Source organism: Prionailurus viverrinus, chromosome D4 (assembly GCF_022837055.1).
Source record: "Prionailurus viverrinus isolate Anna chromosome D4, UM_Priviv_1.0, whole genome shotgun sequence".
In the NCBI taxonomy this organism is placed as follows: Eukaryota; Metazoa; Chordata; class Mammalia; order Carnivora; family Felidae; genus Prionailurus; species Prionailurus viverrinus.
Genome location: NC_062573.1, coordinates 40,000,124 through 40,015,273, shown reverse-complemented (window position 1 = coordinate 40,015,273; position 15,150 = coordinate 40,000,124). Strand labels below are relative to the sequence as shown.

The 15,150-nt window shown below is 37.5% G+C and overlaps 1 long non-coding RNA gene across 1 annotated transcript in view; it reads left to right on the top strand.

The window, feature by feature from the left end:
- The window catches only part of LOC125150608 (uncharacterized), an 83,435-nt gene that overhangs the window by 56,965 nt on the left and 11,320 nt on the right, over positions 1-15,150 (top strand). Inside the window, exons 3-5 of the long non-coding RNA XR_007146403.1 lie at positions 2,015-2,246; positions 5,283-5,372; positions 8,248-8,325. This is a non-coding gene — a long non-coding RNA (uncharacterized LOC125150608). The remainder of the gene's footprint in view (positions 1-2,014; positions 2,247-5,282; positions 5,373-8,247; positions 8,326-15,150) is intronic.

Below are 15,150 nucleotides of genomic sequence, written 5' to 3'. Positions count from 1 at the left end.
TTATCATGTCTTCCTGAATTTCTGAGCTTAAAATCTGCATGAATGTAGTAAGACTGGTTGTTTTATTGTCTGCACCTAATAATTCCAATATCCAGATTCCCAATGGGTCTCTTTTTGTTTTCTGTTGTTCCTTCTGGTTTGGCTTATTTTGTTTCATGAGTCTGATTGTCTTTCTGTGTTGGACATTGTATTCAAAAATTGCTTTCAGAAATAATCTGAGGCTGACAATGGTGTTTGTTTGTTTATTTGTTTTTCCCGGAGAGGATAGCATAGTCAGGGCCAGGGCAGCAAAGAAATCCAGTTGAAAGGATTCAGAAACTATTTATAGAGTGTTCTGGGGCAGGAAACCAACAAGGGACACTGAGTCACTTGGTCTAGTTTAAAAGGACAAGGGGAGGTAGCAGTGGAGAATCACCTGTGAAGCTTTACTTGGAGATGAGTACAGCCACTGCATGAACTATAGCAGAAATGGAGGTGGGGGAGGCAATGCCCTGATTTCTCTATCCTCCCAGCCTCTGCTGTCCTGACCATGCTTCTCTTTGTCCAAAACCGATTAGAAGCCAGAGGACATGGGAGCCTGAATGAGTCAATTAGGTGTTAGTGATAGTGAAACAAAGAGCAGGGAAGAGAAGGGTAGAAAGTAAATCTGGAGAGCCAATGTGGAATAACAGATACAGTGGGTGTATTTTTGCTTCTCCTGCTCTTTGCTGGGGCCATGACTTGAGTTTTTCTGGGACATGTAAGTAACTTATCGGAATAAAGTCCAATCTTTCACTGTCAGGGTGAGAGAGCCTCTAGGCCTAAACTCAGAAGGATGGTGACTCAACTGGAGTCTCCTATCTTGATGGGCTCTCTATGCCATCCTCTGCTTACTGAGTCCCTAAAAGTAAAGCTCCACCTTTCAGCTGTCTTCAGTCAATCTGTAAAGCCTCCAGGGCATAAGCACGACTTAGCTATAATGTTCTTTGATCTCTACCCGATTACCCACTTTCTGTAATATTTTTACAAGAAATTTTGAAGGAAGATGGGGAGGATCTAACTATTTTCTTTGTCTTCAGTAGAAAGGTTGAGCACGGGTTGGCAGACCATGACCCATGGGACAAATCCAGCCCAATACTTGTTTTTGTAAATTAAGTTCTGTTTGGAAAAAAAAAACCCATACCTATTAATTAATATATTGTTAATAGCTGTATTCATGATGCAATGGCAGAGTTGGATAGTTTAGCTAGAGACAGTAGGATGCCACAAAGCCTTAATACTTACAATCTAGCCCTTTATGGAAAAATTTTACCAGATTCTGCTAAACATGCCCATCATTTTCAGAAACCAATCATCCTTCCCACAAGAAAATTTAAACATATATAATTCACAGTGTGAAGCATCTTCATATATACCATCTAATTAAATTTTAGTGGCAAACTTGATCGAGTTGAGTTTCTTTATTATTATAGATCTATCTAACGATGGTGATATTAATGAAATGTTCAGTGCTCAAACCGAAGTTAATTGGTAGGAAAATAAGAAAGAAGTGGTGTAGATTACTGGAAAAGGCCAATAAAACTGCCATTGATGGAGATAAATGGAAAACTGGAACTTCAAAGTGATTAAAAATATGATTAAGAGATTTAATTAATGTACACACAAACAAATATTAGGCTTATAATCATTTAAATCATATTTTGATACTTTCTAGCACCTACTGTGTGGCTGATAATATGCTACAATTTTTATATGCACTCTCCCAATCAAGTTCCAATCTCTGTTGAGTTAATTACAATTCTTCTCATTTAACAGATGGGTAGACTGAGTTCCAGAAAGTTTAACCAATTTATTTGTGATCTCAAGATTGCAGGCAACAGTTTTGGGATTTGGATCCCCTTTAGAGTGAAAGCAGCAGAAGGACCAGCTGGGGCCACTTCATGTACTTCTTTAGACAACAGGGTTGTGCTGCCCCAACAGGTTTTGTTCATGTTGTAAATACGGTAACAATACCATCTCTGACTTTTTGTTTCAGTTGTATCCTAGAAAAAAAAACATCAAATGGCAGAGGCAGAAATGTTTACTTCTAAGAAACAGTAGGACAGATCTGATTGATTTGGACTGAGGCATACTGACAATTCAACAGTAGCTGGCTGAAATTGCCTTTTCCAACTGAAATAAGCAAGCCTCGTCGAGAGCACTGTAGTCCGCCCGCACCTGCTGCAGGAATCCTTTGCAGTACTTCCGAGGCAACGCGCATCTTGGAGGTATCTTAAGACTCTGTTATGTATTTATTATGTTCATGGATATCAAAGAGGTGGAGGACAAGTTTGGAAGCTTCAGATAAACTTCAGATAGGCTCTGGGAACTTCTAATTGCATTTTTTTAAGTTGTGTTTTATGTATACTCTTTATAAAAGATTTCTTCCCCATAAATTCCTAAGAGACTGTTCCTTAGCCTGCACTCAACACCTGGAAAGTTTTTTGTCTCTTAAAATCCAATTGATGTTTAGGTGTCTGTGCCTTTGTAATGTCCTCGGTTGCTTTCCCAGCAAGATGTTTGCACTTAGGACTTCGTTTTGCTTTAACTTTGGCAAAGATTTGCCCTGAGTCTGAGGCCAGGAAGGAAGTCATTTAGGCCCCAGAAAGACAAATTCATCTTGACTGGTAAGTAACAGAAAATGGGTTTGTTGTTACAGAAAACTTACAGGCTTAACTTGAGCAGCTGTGAATGCTGCAATCGATTTGAAATGGTTGTTTTAAAAATAATTAACTACAAAAACAAATGCATAATTAAATTCTAAATATTGTTATACTGGTAGGCATGTTTATATATTGTAATTAGTCTGAGGTGAGAAAAAGAGCCCAAGGAGGTTCCTGAACCATTAGAATACTTCCAGTGTCAGAATGCTTCATCCTTCCCTTCCCTATTTTTTTGCTCCACCCTCCTAATTTTGTTACTTCTTAGTCTTGAAGAGAGAGAAATATAGGGGAAGAAATGATAGAAAAAGGCAGAAAGATTGGTACTTTCTAACACTGGAAACACAAATCATATGACATCAGTGGAGAATCAGTTCGCTTGGAAATTCAAATATGTGACCTCCCCGTAATGTAACATGAACGATTACTGAGAGTTGATCTCTATGTTTTTTAGAATGTGTCCTTTAACAAACGCACAGTAGATGTGCTGTCTCTGGAAGCATTGACCAGTGTGTAAAGTCTTGTTTCACGCCAACTTGAAACCATTGAAAAATATTTTTGTGAGTTACCTTTACATGTCCTCTGTAGGACAAAGATAAAATAAGAGAAGAATAATTTTTATATGACAATGAAATGGACTCTTAAGGGTGGAGGAAAGGATTGGAACAAAAAAAAATGTCAGTACATTTAAATTAAATTTGCTTGCAATGATTGGTTCAGTTTCAAAACCTCTTCTGGTTAATAACCATTTTGCCACACACCTTAGCCAAAGGTCACTACTATCCTGATGGTTCCACCATTATAGATTAGTTTTGTCTACTTTGGAAAATTATACACATGGAATCATACAGTATGTTCTCTTTTATGTCTTTCTTCTTTCATTCATGAGATTCACCCATGTCATTGCATTTGGTTTTAGTATGTTTGTTCTCATTGTGTGACCGTACTACACATTATTTATTAATTTGAGTGTTGAAAGATATTTGGTTTGTAGGACTGCAAACCAGGTAAGTGGAATCCTGGAAAACCTTTTTTACCCCAAGGTCTCTGCCTATATAAGTGATTTGAGTAAAAATGAATTACAAAATTTATGGGCCTATGTGATACTGATTTATCAATAAACATTTAGAATAATAGGTAGAGAAGAGGTACTTACAAATTTGTTTATTGTCCAATTGGTAGTCATAAAGATTCTTCATAATATCCAAATATCTTCTAAATAAGACCCAGGAATTATGTCTTAATGTTCTTAATTGTCACATGTCTTATTCCTGGCTAATGTTTTTCTTACTATAAGGAAAAGTGAGCAAGACTTTACTATCTGCAATGCCATGGCTCTTCAGCACCTGTTGGTATTGAAACACCATTGATTTTCTTGCCTTTGCATATCCCTAATACCTTTTTGTTAAATGCTGGTTACCCATGATGTTGCATCACCCATGTGACATCTGTGAATATTGGCTTCCAATGCCTCTCCCAAAGACTGTTACTTTACTTCATTGATTGTGACCACACATGCAAGTCTTATCCATAGTGTGCAGTATCAACAAGAATTCATTTCTAGCCATGATAAATTTAACATTCAGAATTTTATAGGATAAACATAGAACAACACATCTTGTTAGCTATGTCTTCTCTTGAAGTCTTTTGACTAGAATCAGTATAATCCTAGAATGTGATATCTTTTGGTGTTGGTTATAACCCCTGCCTTGTATTTCTTCCCACCATTGGGAATGATCAGCTAGGAGTCGATCAGTTTGTACAAGCAGGGTGGTTCCCGTCCATACAAGGTATATCCCTGCCATGTTCGGTATGGCTTAAGAACAATCAAGGGAAGCATCAAGAGGACCCACTAGCATTACAGAGCATCAGTCTGGTTAGCCCATGGAGGAGATAGCTATGAGCAGCCCTGGAGGACTGGCGGATATGAGATACACATTCTATGGAGAAGGTGGGGATTGTACTGGCTGTTCATATGGGATGAGTGCTGCCACCCTCACCACTGCCAGGTGCAATAGACTAGATGTGACACTGAAGTAAGAGCTGATACATGGATGTACATAGGTGGTGAAGTTGTCAGTGGACTGTTAGTAGCCCAGAGCCTGTGTCTGTCTTGTGTCACCCCAAATTACTGTATTAGCATCATTCTGGTGACTCAATCCCATGTGATTTTATAGAAAAAAAATGCCAAACAAGGAGTCCTGGACCTCCTTGGGACATCCAGTCAACCCCATGAGTGGGGTAGAGTGTTGGAAAGCACCTAGGAGAGGGGAAACAGGGAGCAGTACCCATATGAGTCCTGGTCTGGGCTCAGACACCCTACATGGATGGCAATACCAGCTCCAGCTGATACTACCCACTTGAAAGAGAGATAATTGCAAGGAAATCACTCAAAGCATGGGGTTCCTTGAGGCATTGGTAGGTAGAATGCTGCATGTTTAAGGACGATACTATTGGGTTGTTTCTAGTTTTAACCATTACAAGAAAGCTATTGTGAATATTTTTGGTGCACATATGAACTGATTTCTGTTGGCCCTATACTCAGAGTGGAATTGACTATAACTAATTATATATAACTGAACATAGCATGCATGTTCACTTTAGCAGGTGCTGACAAGTTTCCAGAGGATTTCTATCAAGTCACACTCTCAGAAACCTGACAATATCAGATCTCCGCACCCTTGTCAGCATTTGGTGAGGTCATTATTGTTATTTAAAACAAAAAAAATAAGCTCTTCTGGTGGATTCAGTGGGACTTCATAATGGTTTTAATCAGATTTTTCTGATGAATAATGTTATAGATACCTTTTCATATGTTTATTGGATATGTTGGTATCCTTGATGATTTTCAATTTTTCTATTGACTCTATTTGATAGAAAAACATCTTTTTTTTCTTATTGCTTGGTAGAAATCTTTTTCTTATTGAATGTAGGAGTTCTTGATATATACCTTTAATACTAGTCTTTTATTGGTATTTGTATTGCACATATCTTTATCCTATGTAACATTTAGGTTTTTATTCTCTTAATGGTGCCTTTGAGTGACAGAACATTTTAATTTTAATATAATCCAACTTATCAACATTTTCCTTTATTGTTAGTACATTTTTGTCCTTGAGAAAGGCTTGGTTTCAGCCTTTCATAGGGCAGTTTTCCCTATTTTTTATGGACCACACTCTTTAGGGTTTCATCTGAAATTCTGGGTTCTTTACCAGAAGGAACCTCACCTTGGCAGACCCTGAGCTCTAACCCTGTCTTTCAGTACCAAAAAACTTTGGATATTTTTGCTCATTGTTTTAACCTCTCAGACTTACTTTCCACTTGTATTCTTGGTGACTTGCATATATAGCTTTGGTGTCAGCTAACATCTCGTGGGGAGATTGCATATAGAATTTTCTAACTCACTTTTGTGCCATTCCTTCCTCTGTGATCTTGGCCCTGCAAATCTGGGCATCTCCAAATTCTAATTTCTGTCTCCCCAGCCTGATGGAACTGCCTCCAGCTCCAGATTGCTTTCTGCTTCTCTTTCCTGGGCTGCAAATTGGTAAATTCCTCAGGAAAAAAAAAAAACCCACAGAGGCAAATTTGAGTCTCACCTCAGTTAGCTTATTTTCTGTGATGTTGATCTTTCAAGTCCTGTCCTCTTTGGATCATTTATTATGCTTTCAAATATTCATTCATTCATTCATTCATTCATTTTTGTATTTATTCAAAATAATCTGCTTTTATTGTTGATCTGAGAGAGAGAGAATTACTCTGATGCATGACATATGCTATCATGCCAGAGGTGGAATGAAGTCATAGTTCTTAAAATAATCCTTTAAGCATGCTACACCTGGGGAGTTTCATTGGTCCTAGTTGGTATCTAGTTCCAGCTTTTCTCCATCTTTATGGCCCCTCCTATCCCTTATCTTTCTTTTCTGTAATTTTATTTCTGTTCCTCTTCGGCAATAAAAAATTCCTCTGTTTACCTTATGCAGAGTACTGCTGTTCTCTCTCTCTCTCTCTCTCTCTCTCTCTCTCTCTCTCTCTCTCTCTGTCTCTTTCTCTCTTTTAATCCTTGAACTCTGTAGTCACCTTAACTGGCAGGACCCATTGTCCATTCCAAGCTTTTAACTCTCATGTGAGGATAGTTCCCACTTTAAGAGGAACTCTAATGCAGTTGTTAGAAAATTGTCCCCCTACACATTTCTACAAAGGTATGTATCAGTTTTTATATAAATGATACCTAATTCCAAAGAGAAATTGAAGTGGCTTGACAGAAGGAAGTCAAAGTCCTTATGTCTGAAGTATATTTTTTTGTTTTTATCTTGATCTTATTTTTTTGAGTAATATTTCCTCTATATATGTTCTACTATGTTCTAAAATCTTAGAAAATATTTAAAACTTCAAACCTGACTTGAAACTTCTTGAAATTAAAGGAGACTTACTTATTTACTTATTTATTTAATGTTTACTTATTTTTGAGAGATAAAGTGTGAGTAGGAGAGGTGCGGAGAGAGGCAGGGGGACAGAAGATCTGAAGTGGGCTCTGTGCTGACAGCAGAGAGCCTGATGCTAGGCGTGAACTCACCAACCTTGAGATCATGACCTGAGCCAAAGTCAGATGCTCAACAAACTGAGCCACCCAGGTGTCCCTTCCTTACCTAATTTTTAAAAAATTGACTTCTAAATGAAGCACTGATGCTAGGAATATTGCTCTGTTAAGCCTAAGTTTCCTTTAGGCTCATCCTCTGGATTCACTTAGATAAATTATCATTTGCGCAGACTCTCAATGTATATATGCTGTTCACTCATTCAACACATATTTATTGAGTGCTAACTCAGTGCCATGCTCTGTGCTACGTGCTAGGCATACAATGGTGAGCAAAACACACATGATCTCTGTCCCCATGGAGCCTACTGTTCTGTGGGGAGGAGCAGATATTAATAAAATGACATAAAATGCTACCTCAATCTACAAATGGAAAATTGTTGACAAGAAAATGTGTGGCCTCTGTGATAGCACAGAAAGATCACATATTGGCTGGGAGTTGCTAAACAAAGCCTCGTTATGTGGATATTTCACCTAAGGTTACATGCAATTTCTATCATTACTCTGAATAATCAGCAAGGTGAATGATTTTGTTACAACTGTGTGCTACAACTATGTAGCATAACATTTCTAATCATCATGAGATCATCACACTAATAAAATTCCAGTATATAAGACGTATCCCACAAGCCTACATATTATATGGCTAGGATGTCCTTTATTTTAAACATTGCTCTATTTAATGGCATAGGTGGATGGCACAGGGATAGAGAAAAAGATGGTTCTTTGTTGTATAGTACTAAGTAAATTTAGATATTCAGTGTATTGTTTTAAATTTTTATTTATGCTTCCAGTTGGCGTTGCTAGGTGGAAAGAAGGATGTGCTGATATTTTTCAGGGCAGATCATATTTACTTCTGGTCTTTGAGCATAAACTTCAACGTATATACAAAAATGATGAAAATTGAATATCTTGGAAGAGAATACCTGCCAAACACTATTGTCACTTGAAATGCTACTAATTCTGTTCTTGCAGCTTTGCCGAAGGAACGCTATGAACAAAGCATGCAGGGATGAATGTGTGTCATATTCTCAGGGAAGGGCGAGCATAACAGTAAGTACAAAGAGAGGTAGAATGGAGTGGAAAAAATAGAGTGGACCCAGATTACAGGTTGAGGGGTGTCCTGCTAAGAATTTGTAGGTAATAGGGGAGCCACTGAAATGGGTATGTTGTGGCAGGGAGGATATCTATTATTTGGTAAGATTGCTTTGAGAAACCTGAGAAAATGGATTGAAACGAGGAGAGTTATGGACTGAGCCACAGTGAACAGATAATATCTGGGAAGGGATGGTATTCGAGAGTCTCAGATATGTCACCTATGATTAAAGATAATCTCTGTTGTTGTTGTTGTTTCTTTCTTTTCTTTCTTTTTCTTTTTTACTTTTAGGAAAAGCTTAACAACTGGAGAATTTTAATGAATCTGATAGGATTGCGAGATTACTAATTAACAACAATCGATCTTCATTTCATAATTTGGGGTCCCTTATCTGATTTTCCTATTACCTTAAGCATTCTATGTTCTGACTTTTTGCTTTTGATTCCCTCAAACTATGCTGCTCACAAATGAAGAATACATTAATGTAAATATGTAAGGAAGTTCTCATCTTTATCATTTGCTCCTGAGCCTTGGACAGTTCTGATGTAAATCATTTTAGAAGCCTCCCTAATTAAAATGGAAACCCATTGTGTCAGTTTGTCTGAAGGAACTAGAGTAATGTATATTTGAATGTTTGTTTGAATATAGCTTTTAGGCTATTGACAGAAATTTGAGAAGGAGGCCAAGTTTAGCACCATGGGCCCAGAGAAAGACCAAAGCTAGGCATGAATATTTACTGACAGGCGGTTAAGCAAAACAGCCACTCTGCTGTTTGTATTTTCACTGTCCTGGATATTTGCTTCTTATTAATCTTTTAGGATGTATTCTTCCTTTGCTGAATCCATTATTAAACAGAGAACAGACATTGTGTTAGTAGCATTGTTTGTTCTTGCTCAGGTTGATGGAGAAAAAAATATGTTGGAGGTAGTTAAAAGAAGTTGTATTACTTTTCTAATTATGTGCATTTACAAACAGAACAAGATTTCTAAAAAGACATCCTGTATTTTTAGTTGTTTTTAGGTGAGAAAAGTATATATCTTAACACTAGATTGTAGAGAATGATCTCACAAATTCTCTAAAATCTGCCTCTTGCTCCCTGGGAGTTTTAATAGAAGTATAAAAACTATTATGCTGATGAGTTTTTATGATAAAAAAAGAATACACTGGATTTTGTGTTTCATGGGCCAGCTATGGATTGCTTCTCTAGGATGATTTTGCCATTTTTATCTGCAGTATTTTTTTGGCAGTATTATTGTCTTATAACAATTAAAATAATATTGTTCTATTAAAATTAAATATGTAGCTACAGTCTTCATTCTTTTAACAACCTTGTAGTTTAGAGATAAGGTTGCTGAGGCCCAGAGAGTTTGAGTAACTTGCCAAATATCACGTAATGGTAAATAAAGACACTGATATTCAAATTTAAGTCTGCCTCCAAAGATCCTATTTTTTTCTGATATACCCTGCTGTTTTTTCACAGAGATAAATGTCACACCAAATTATATTTCTTCTTCTACTCAGAGGAGGAGGATGAGGCATGGAGGAGTTGTGTCTTGACGATATGAAGCAATGAGACCTTGTTGTAATAAAAAATGGCAGCCAGTCTTTCAGTGGCTTGCTCATTAGTGTCTCAAAATAAAGAATTCAGTTCTGATGATGGCAAATTCTTGGCAACTAACAAAAGGAAGCAAAATACAAACATTTTGAAGTAGGCTTCTACTGATACTTCTGTCTGAGAGATTTATACTTTTGTCTCTTTGTTTTCCCAAAGTGTCCGTTTCAGGAAAACCAAATCTCCATTTCAGTTTGACCTGAACGGGTTGTGTGAAGCCTTGTCACTTACTGCTTGATGGATGATGTCATGATGAGTGGCATGTACAAGGATGGAGTCAGTGATCTCAAACTTTCCAAAGCTTGATTTGTATTTTAAGAACGTATATGTCTGGCCAAAAGGAAAGATACATTCAGTGGCAAAGAAGCACATTTTGGCATTTTAAAAGCCCATATTGTTAAATTGTGCAATTGAGACTGTATCAGGGATTAATAAACTACAGCCACTCGGACCAATCTCCATCATCTGAACTTGTTTTTGCATGGCTTCCTAAGTTAAGATGGTTTTTTACATTTTTAGAGGGTTGTAAACCAAAAACCAAACAAACAAATTCAAAAATGCGAAGAATATGAAAGAGACCTTATGTGCTCCACAAAGTCCAAAATATTTACTATCTGCCCATTTGGAGGAAGAGTTTGTCTATGCCTGACCTATACAATGATGGTTAAGATATCTAAACATATACCAATTCTATTCCATGCAGCTTGCCTTAGAGAAACAATAGATTTGTGCTTGAATCCTATTTACTGCTTGTGTGAACTTGGGTAGAATACACAATGTTCTTGAGGCATGCTTACCCATTCTTGAAATAGGTATAATGTTATCTGTGTCATAGTGTAGTCAGAAAGATTCTGTATGTGAAGAAAGTTTTAAGTGTCAAAGCAGATTGCAAAGTAGAATGTAGAGTATAATCTCATCTTTGTAAAAACATGTTTATTTTTACGATTTTATTCACATGAAAAATGCCTGGGAACATAGCCACTGAGTTGTGTTAACAGTGGCAAATGCCGGAGAGTGAGAATAAAAAAAAAAGTTTACTCTATTTTATATGGTTCTGTATTAAATTTTTAAAAGGTACTTCTTTGTTAATTACAGAATAAAAATAATTTAAAAACTTTTGGCTTATCATAGGGATAGGGTGAGTGTTGATCCTTCCTTTTTCCTTAAAGAAGAATAAAAGATTCTCCTGATGGCAGATTCTAATTTGTGGATTTGAACAGCGTTTTGGAAAAGGCTTAAGTCTTAGCCTAGGATAGCAGAGCTCAGATTATTTAGGAGAACAAACATGTAAGTGTCTTTTAAAATGTACTTTATTGTTTAACAATTTGTAATGTCCTGACTTCTGAAAGGAAAATTAGATTCAATATTTCATTTCAAGTTTTAGCCTTTATATGGTTGGATGGGGCATCCTCAAATAGGATGCCATCCTCCCTGCATCTCACTTGGGGGAAAATTCCACCACTTATGTGTCCGTCTGGACTTTCTTTTATCCCTGAAGTCAAATTCATGGAAAGCTCAGCCTAACCTCAGTGGACCCAACACTTCTGTTATTATAGACTGTTACTATGACTGAAAGTATTTCTGTAATTAATGAGAAATAAAAGACATAATTAGCGACATTCTCCTTCCATTATAGCCCAACTGGGGCTCCATCAGGTCTATAAAGATTTCAGATTCTCTTAGACTGTTAGGCAATGCTGTTTGCCATGGTCTGGCTTCGTCCAGATATATAATGTAAATTGAAAGAGCATTATATTTATATAATGTAAATTGAAATGTAAATTTCATCTGAAGTTGAGGAAACATGCCCATTAGTTTCATTCCTAAGTGCTATGACTTCTAACTAATGATGCTTTGGTGAAATTCCAACACTTTCAGTATACCCAAACATCCTCAAGACCCCACAAAACTGTAAGATCCCAGGTAAGGTCACTTGAGCAGCTTCTCACCAAGACTGATGGTTACTCTCGTCCTCTGGAGCTGCCATGCTCTTTTGTTCTTTGCACAGTGCACAGGCCCTGCGTATCATTCCCTGTAACTCCCACTCTTCCAGGACCAGTTTGCCTGCCTCGGATTTCTCTCACACCTATAATTCTTTTTTTTTTTAATTAAAAAATATTAATGTTTATTTTTGAGAGAGAAAGAGAGAGAGAGAGAGAGAGAGAGAGAGAGAGAGCATGAGCAGGGGAGAGGGCAGTGGGGGGAGATAATAGATAGATAGATAGATAGATAGAGAGAGAGATAGAGAGGTAGAGAGATAGGGATACTCTTAAGCAGGCTCCACCCTCAGCCTGGAGCCCAGTGTGGGGCTGGATCCCATAACCCCAGGATTACCACTTGAGCTGAAATCAAGAGTTGGACGCTAAACAAATTGAGCCATCCAGGCGTCCCTCTCACATCTGTAATTTTGATTCACCCTCACACTCTATCTTTCTGAGGTGTGGGTCATCCGTTTTCACCATTGCTCTCCACTGTCCCTAGGATTACCATTATTCATCTTTTAACCTGTTTAAAAAAGCTTTTCTTCTTGGAGATGTTTCTTTTACAGGATACAATGCAGTTGATTTAATTTTATTACTCAGCTCTCTTGAATAGGATTGTCTCTGTGTTATGTCTCTGTCCTGTTAAAGGGATAAACAGTCTGCAGAGAGGAAAGGAAGATGGGTTGGTTTAAGTTCAAGTACAATTTTACGTGGCTTCCACTCAAGATCCTACAAGGCCTGATGAATCTCATTCCTCATGTCTCAGTGTCTGTCCCTTAGAATGCTGTGTTGTCTTCCTGAATCTGTCCACCACCATGGCTATCCTTTCTCAGCCAAGCCTTCAGTTATAGCTTTGGTCGAAAACTGTGAACAGGGCTTGGACCTTTCCCATAGGAACTTTGTTTCTTAGGAAAACTTTGGGAGGGATCTAGTTGTCTGATAAAGTTCCTCTCTGTATTCTATGACTTAGTTAAAAAAAATGTTTACAGTTTTTTTTTAATACTTTGATTTCCTAAAAACTGCAAAAGACAGTATAGACTTCTCATACTCTTTGCCCAGTTTTCCCTGTTGTTAACATCTTACAATAGTACATCTGTCACAACTGAGGAACCACCATTGGTATATTCCTATTAACTAAACTCAGTCTTTATTTGGATTTCACTAGTTCCGTGATTCTTAAGGAGGTATTTTTTTGCCAAAAGCACAGGGGATATATAGGAGAGTGTTGCCTGTTATATTTTGGATTAAGCTCTGATCCTTTCTAGGTAATTTGGGGTGGTGAGTTGCTTGGTTGACAATTAATTACATTATTTTCTAGGTGTGTCCTGATTAAGTGACTTGAAAGGGGTGCCATTAGGGACAAACGTTTTTTCACACAGCAGTTCTTTGCGTTTTTAGAACTCCAAAGTAAGAGGACAGATTAGGGTAACCTGAGTCTTCTTTTAGTGAAACCTTTTGCTGAGAAAGAACAGGCAAAGGCCTCTGCTCCAATTTTAGTATATGTGCTGCTGGAGGGAGCACCAAAGGCCTCTGCTCATGTGGCTCCCCCTGCCCTGGGGCTTCATGGGAATAATGCTGACTTCAGGCAAAACTACAGTGCCTGGGAGAGCAGTAGGGGCTAAGGAAGGTTTACAAATAGGATAAAAATAAAAATCATTTGGATTTTTGGAGAAAGCAGAATGAAGTGAAACCAGGATGAACTTAAAAACATAGAAAACTATTAAAGTGCCCAAGGGGATTTGGGTTAGTGGTCATAGAAAATCTTGTATGATTACTGTACCTTCTTTAAATGTAAAATCTATCTCGTAAATGTTCTGAAGATACTGTATGTGTGTGTGTGTGTGTGTGTGTGTGTGTGTATTTGAGCTGGCAGGATGACATTTATTAGGCAAATAAATATTGAACAGCTAGCTAGCTGTGGACTAGACACTGTAGTAATTACTGAGGATACTGAATAAAGAAGACTGTTCTTGCCCTCAAGAAGCTTATGACCTGGCTGATGGTGACCTTACATATGTATAACCTAGCAGTTTTTCTTTTCAACTATTTCTCTTCCTCCAATTTATACTGCATTTTATCTGGCATGGCAGGAGATGTCTAGGTATGGCAATATGACCATTGTCGTAAGTTTGTCCTTATGACAAATATAAACACAAATTATCACCTTCATTAACAAATGTTGATTAAGTTTTTGCTCTCTGTAGCACTTTTACCAGCCATTAGGCAAATAAAACCAATGTAAGACATACTCTATCCCTTTTTTACCCAGTGTATTATCCTAAAAAGAAAAACAATGGTACAAGTTAGCCCCAGTTCGTTCTGAAGAATGTTACAGATTTAAATTCTCAGGGAGATTAGGAAAGGATGCAATCGCTTCCAACTGGAACCGGAGGTGAAACCTCATGGAAGAAAGCCTCAGATTATGCACCCGAAGTAAAACCTTATATATTCACAGGGTTCTCGAGGGTTGAACTAGACCAGCCCAATTTATTAAACACCCTCCTGTTTTCTTTGGTATTGCTCATTTTCTCACCTTTTTGTGCCACGATGACCAATTATGGTGAACATCATTCATTTCTCATTAGCTGAGTTAGAAGAAATGGTTAATATAGATTAAGATTGGCAGCAACAAGCCATGCCACCCTGGGAGTTAACACAGCAAGTGTGGAAATTATCCTGGTCTCTTCACTTCTCTGGGTTCCAATGCAGACCTTGAAATACCCTATACCAGTGATTAACTAACTGGTTATCTGTATATTGTGCCACAGTATAGACTTTTGGCCCAGAGTCCTAGTTCATGGTTGAAGTAAATACTTATTCTATGCTTTTTCTTGATGTCTCCAATTGCTGTTTTACCCATAGGATATAGTTGGAGACTGTCATAATTCTGCCATAATATTCCAAATTTAGTTTTCAAACAGTCTTTGTCACATGCATTGTTATTTTTAAGATACAAGTGGCACAAGATTTATTATGCTATAGTCATATATATATGTATATGTGTGTGTGTATATAATTTCCTACCCCCTAAGAGGTGAATTCTGTAGAGGAAATGAAAATAAAAATTTCATAGGGTGTAGGGCAGAGCAAATGCTCATCACAGACTTATCTGACAAGTCTCTTTCAAGAGCCTGTCCACAGATTGAAGATTCACTCTTTGCTCAATTTGCATCCTTGGCCCAATAAAT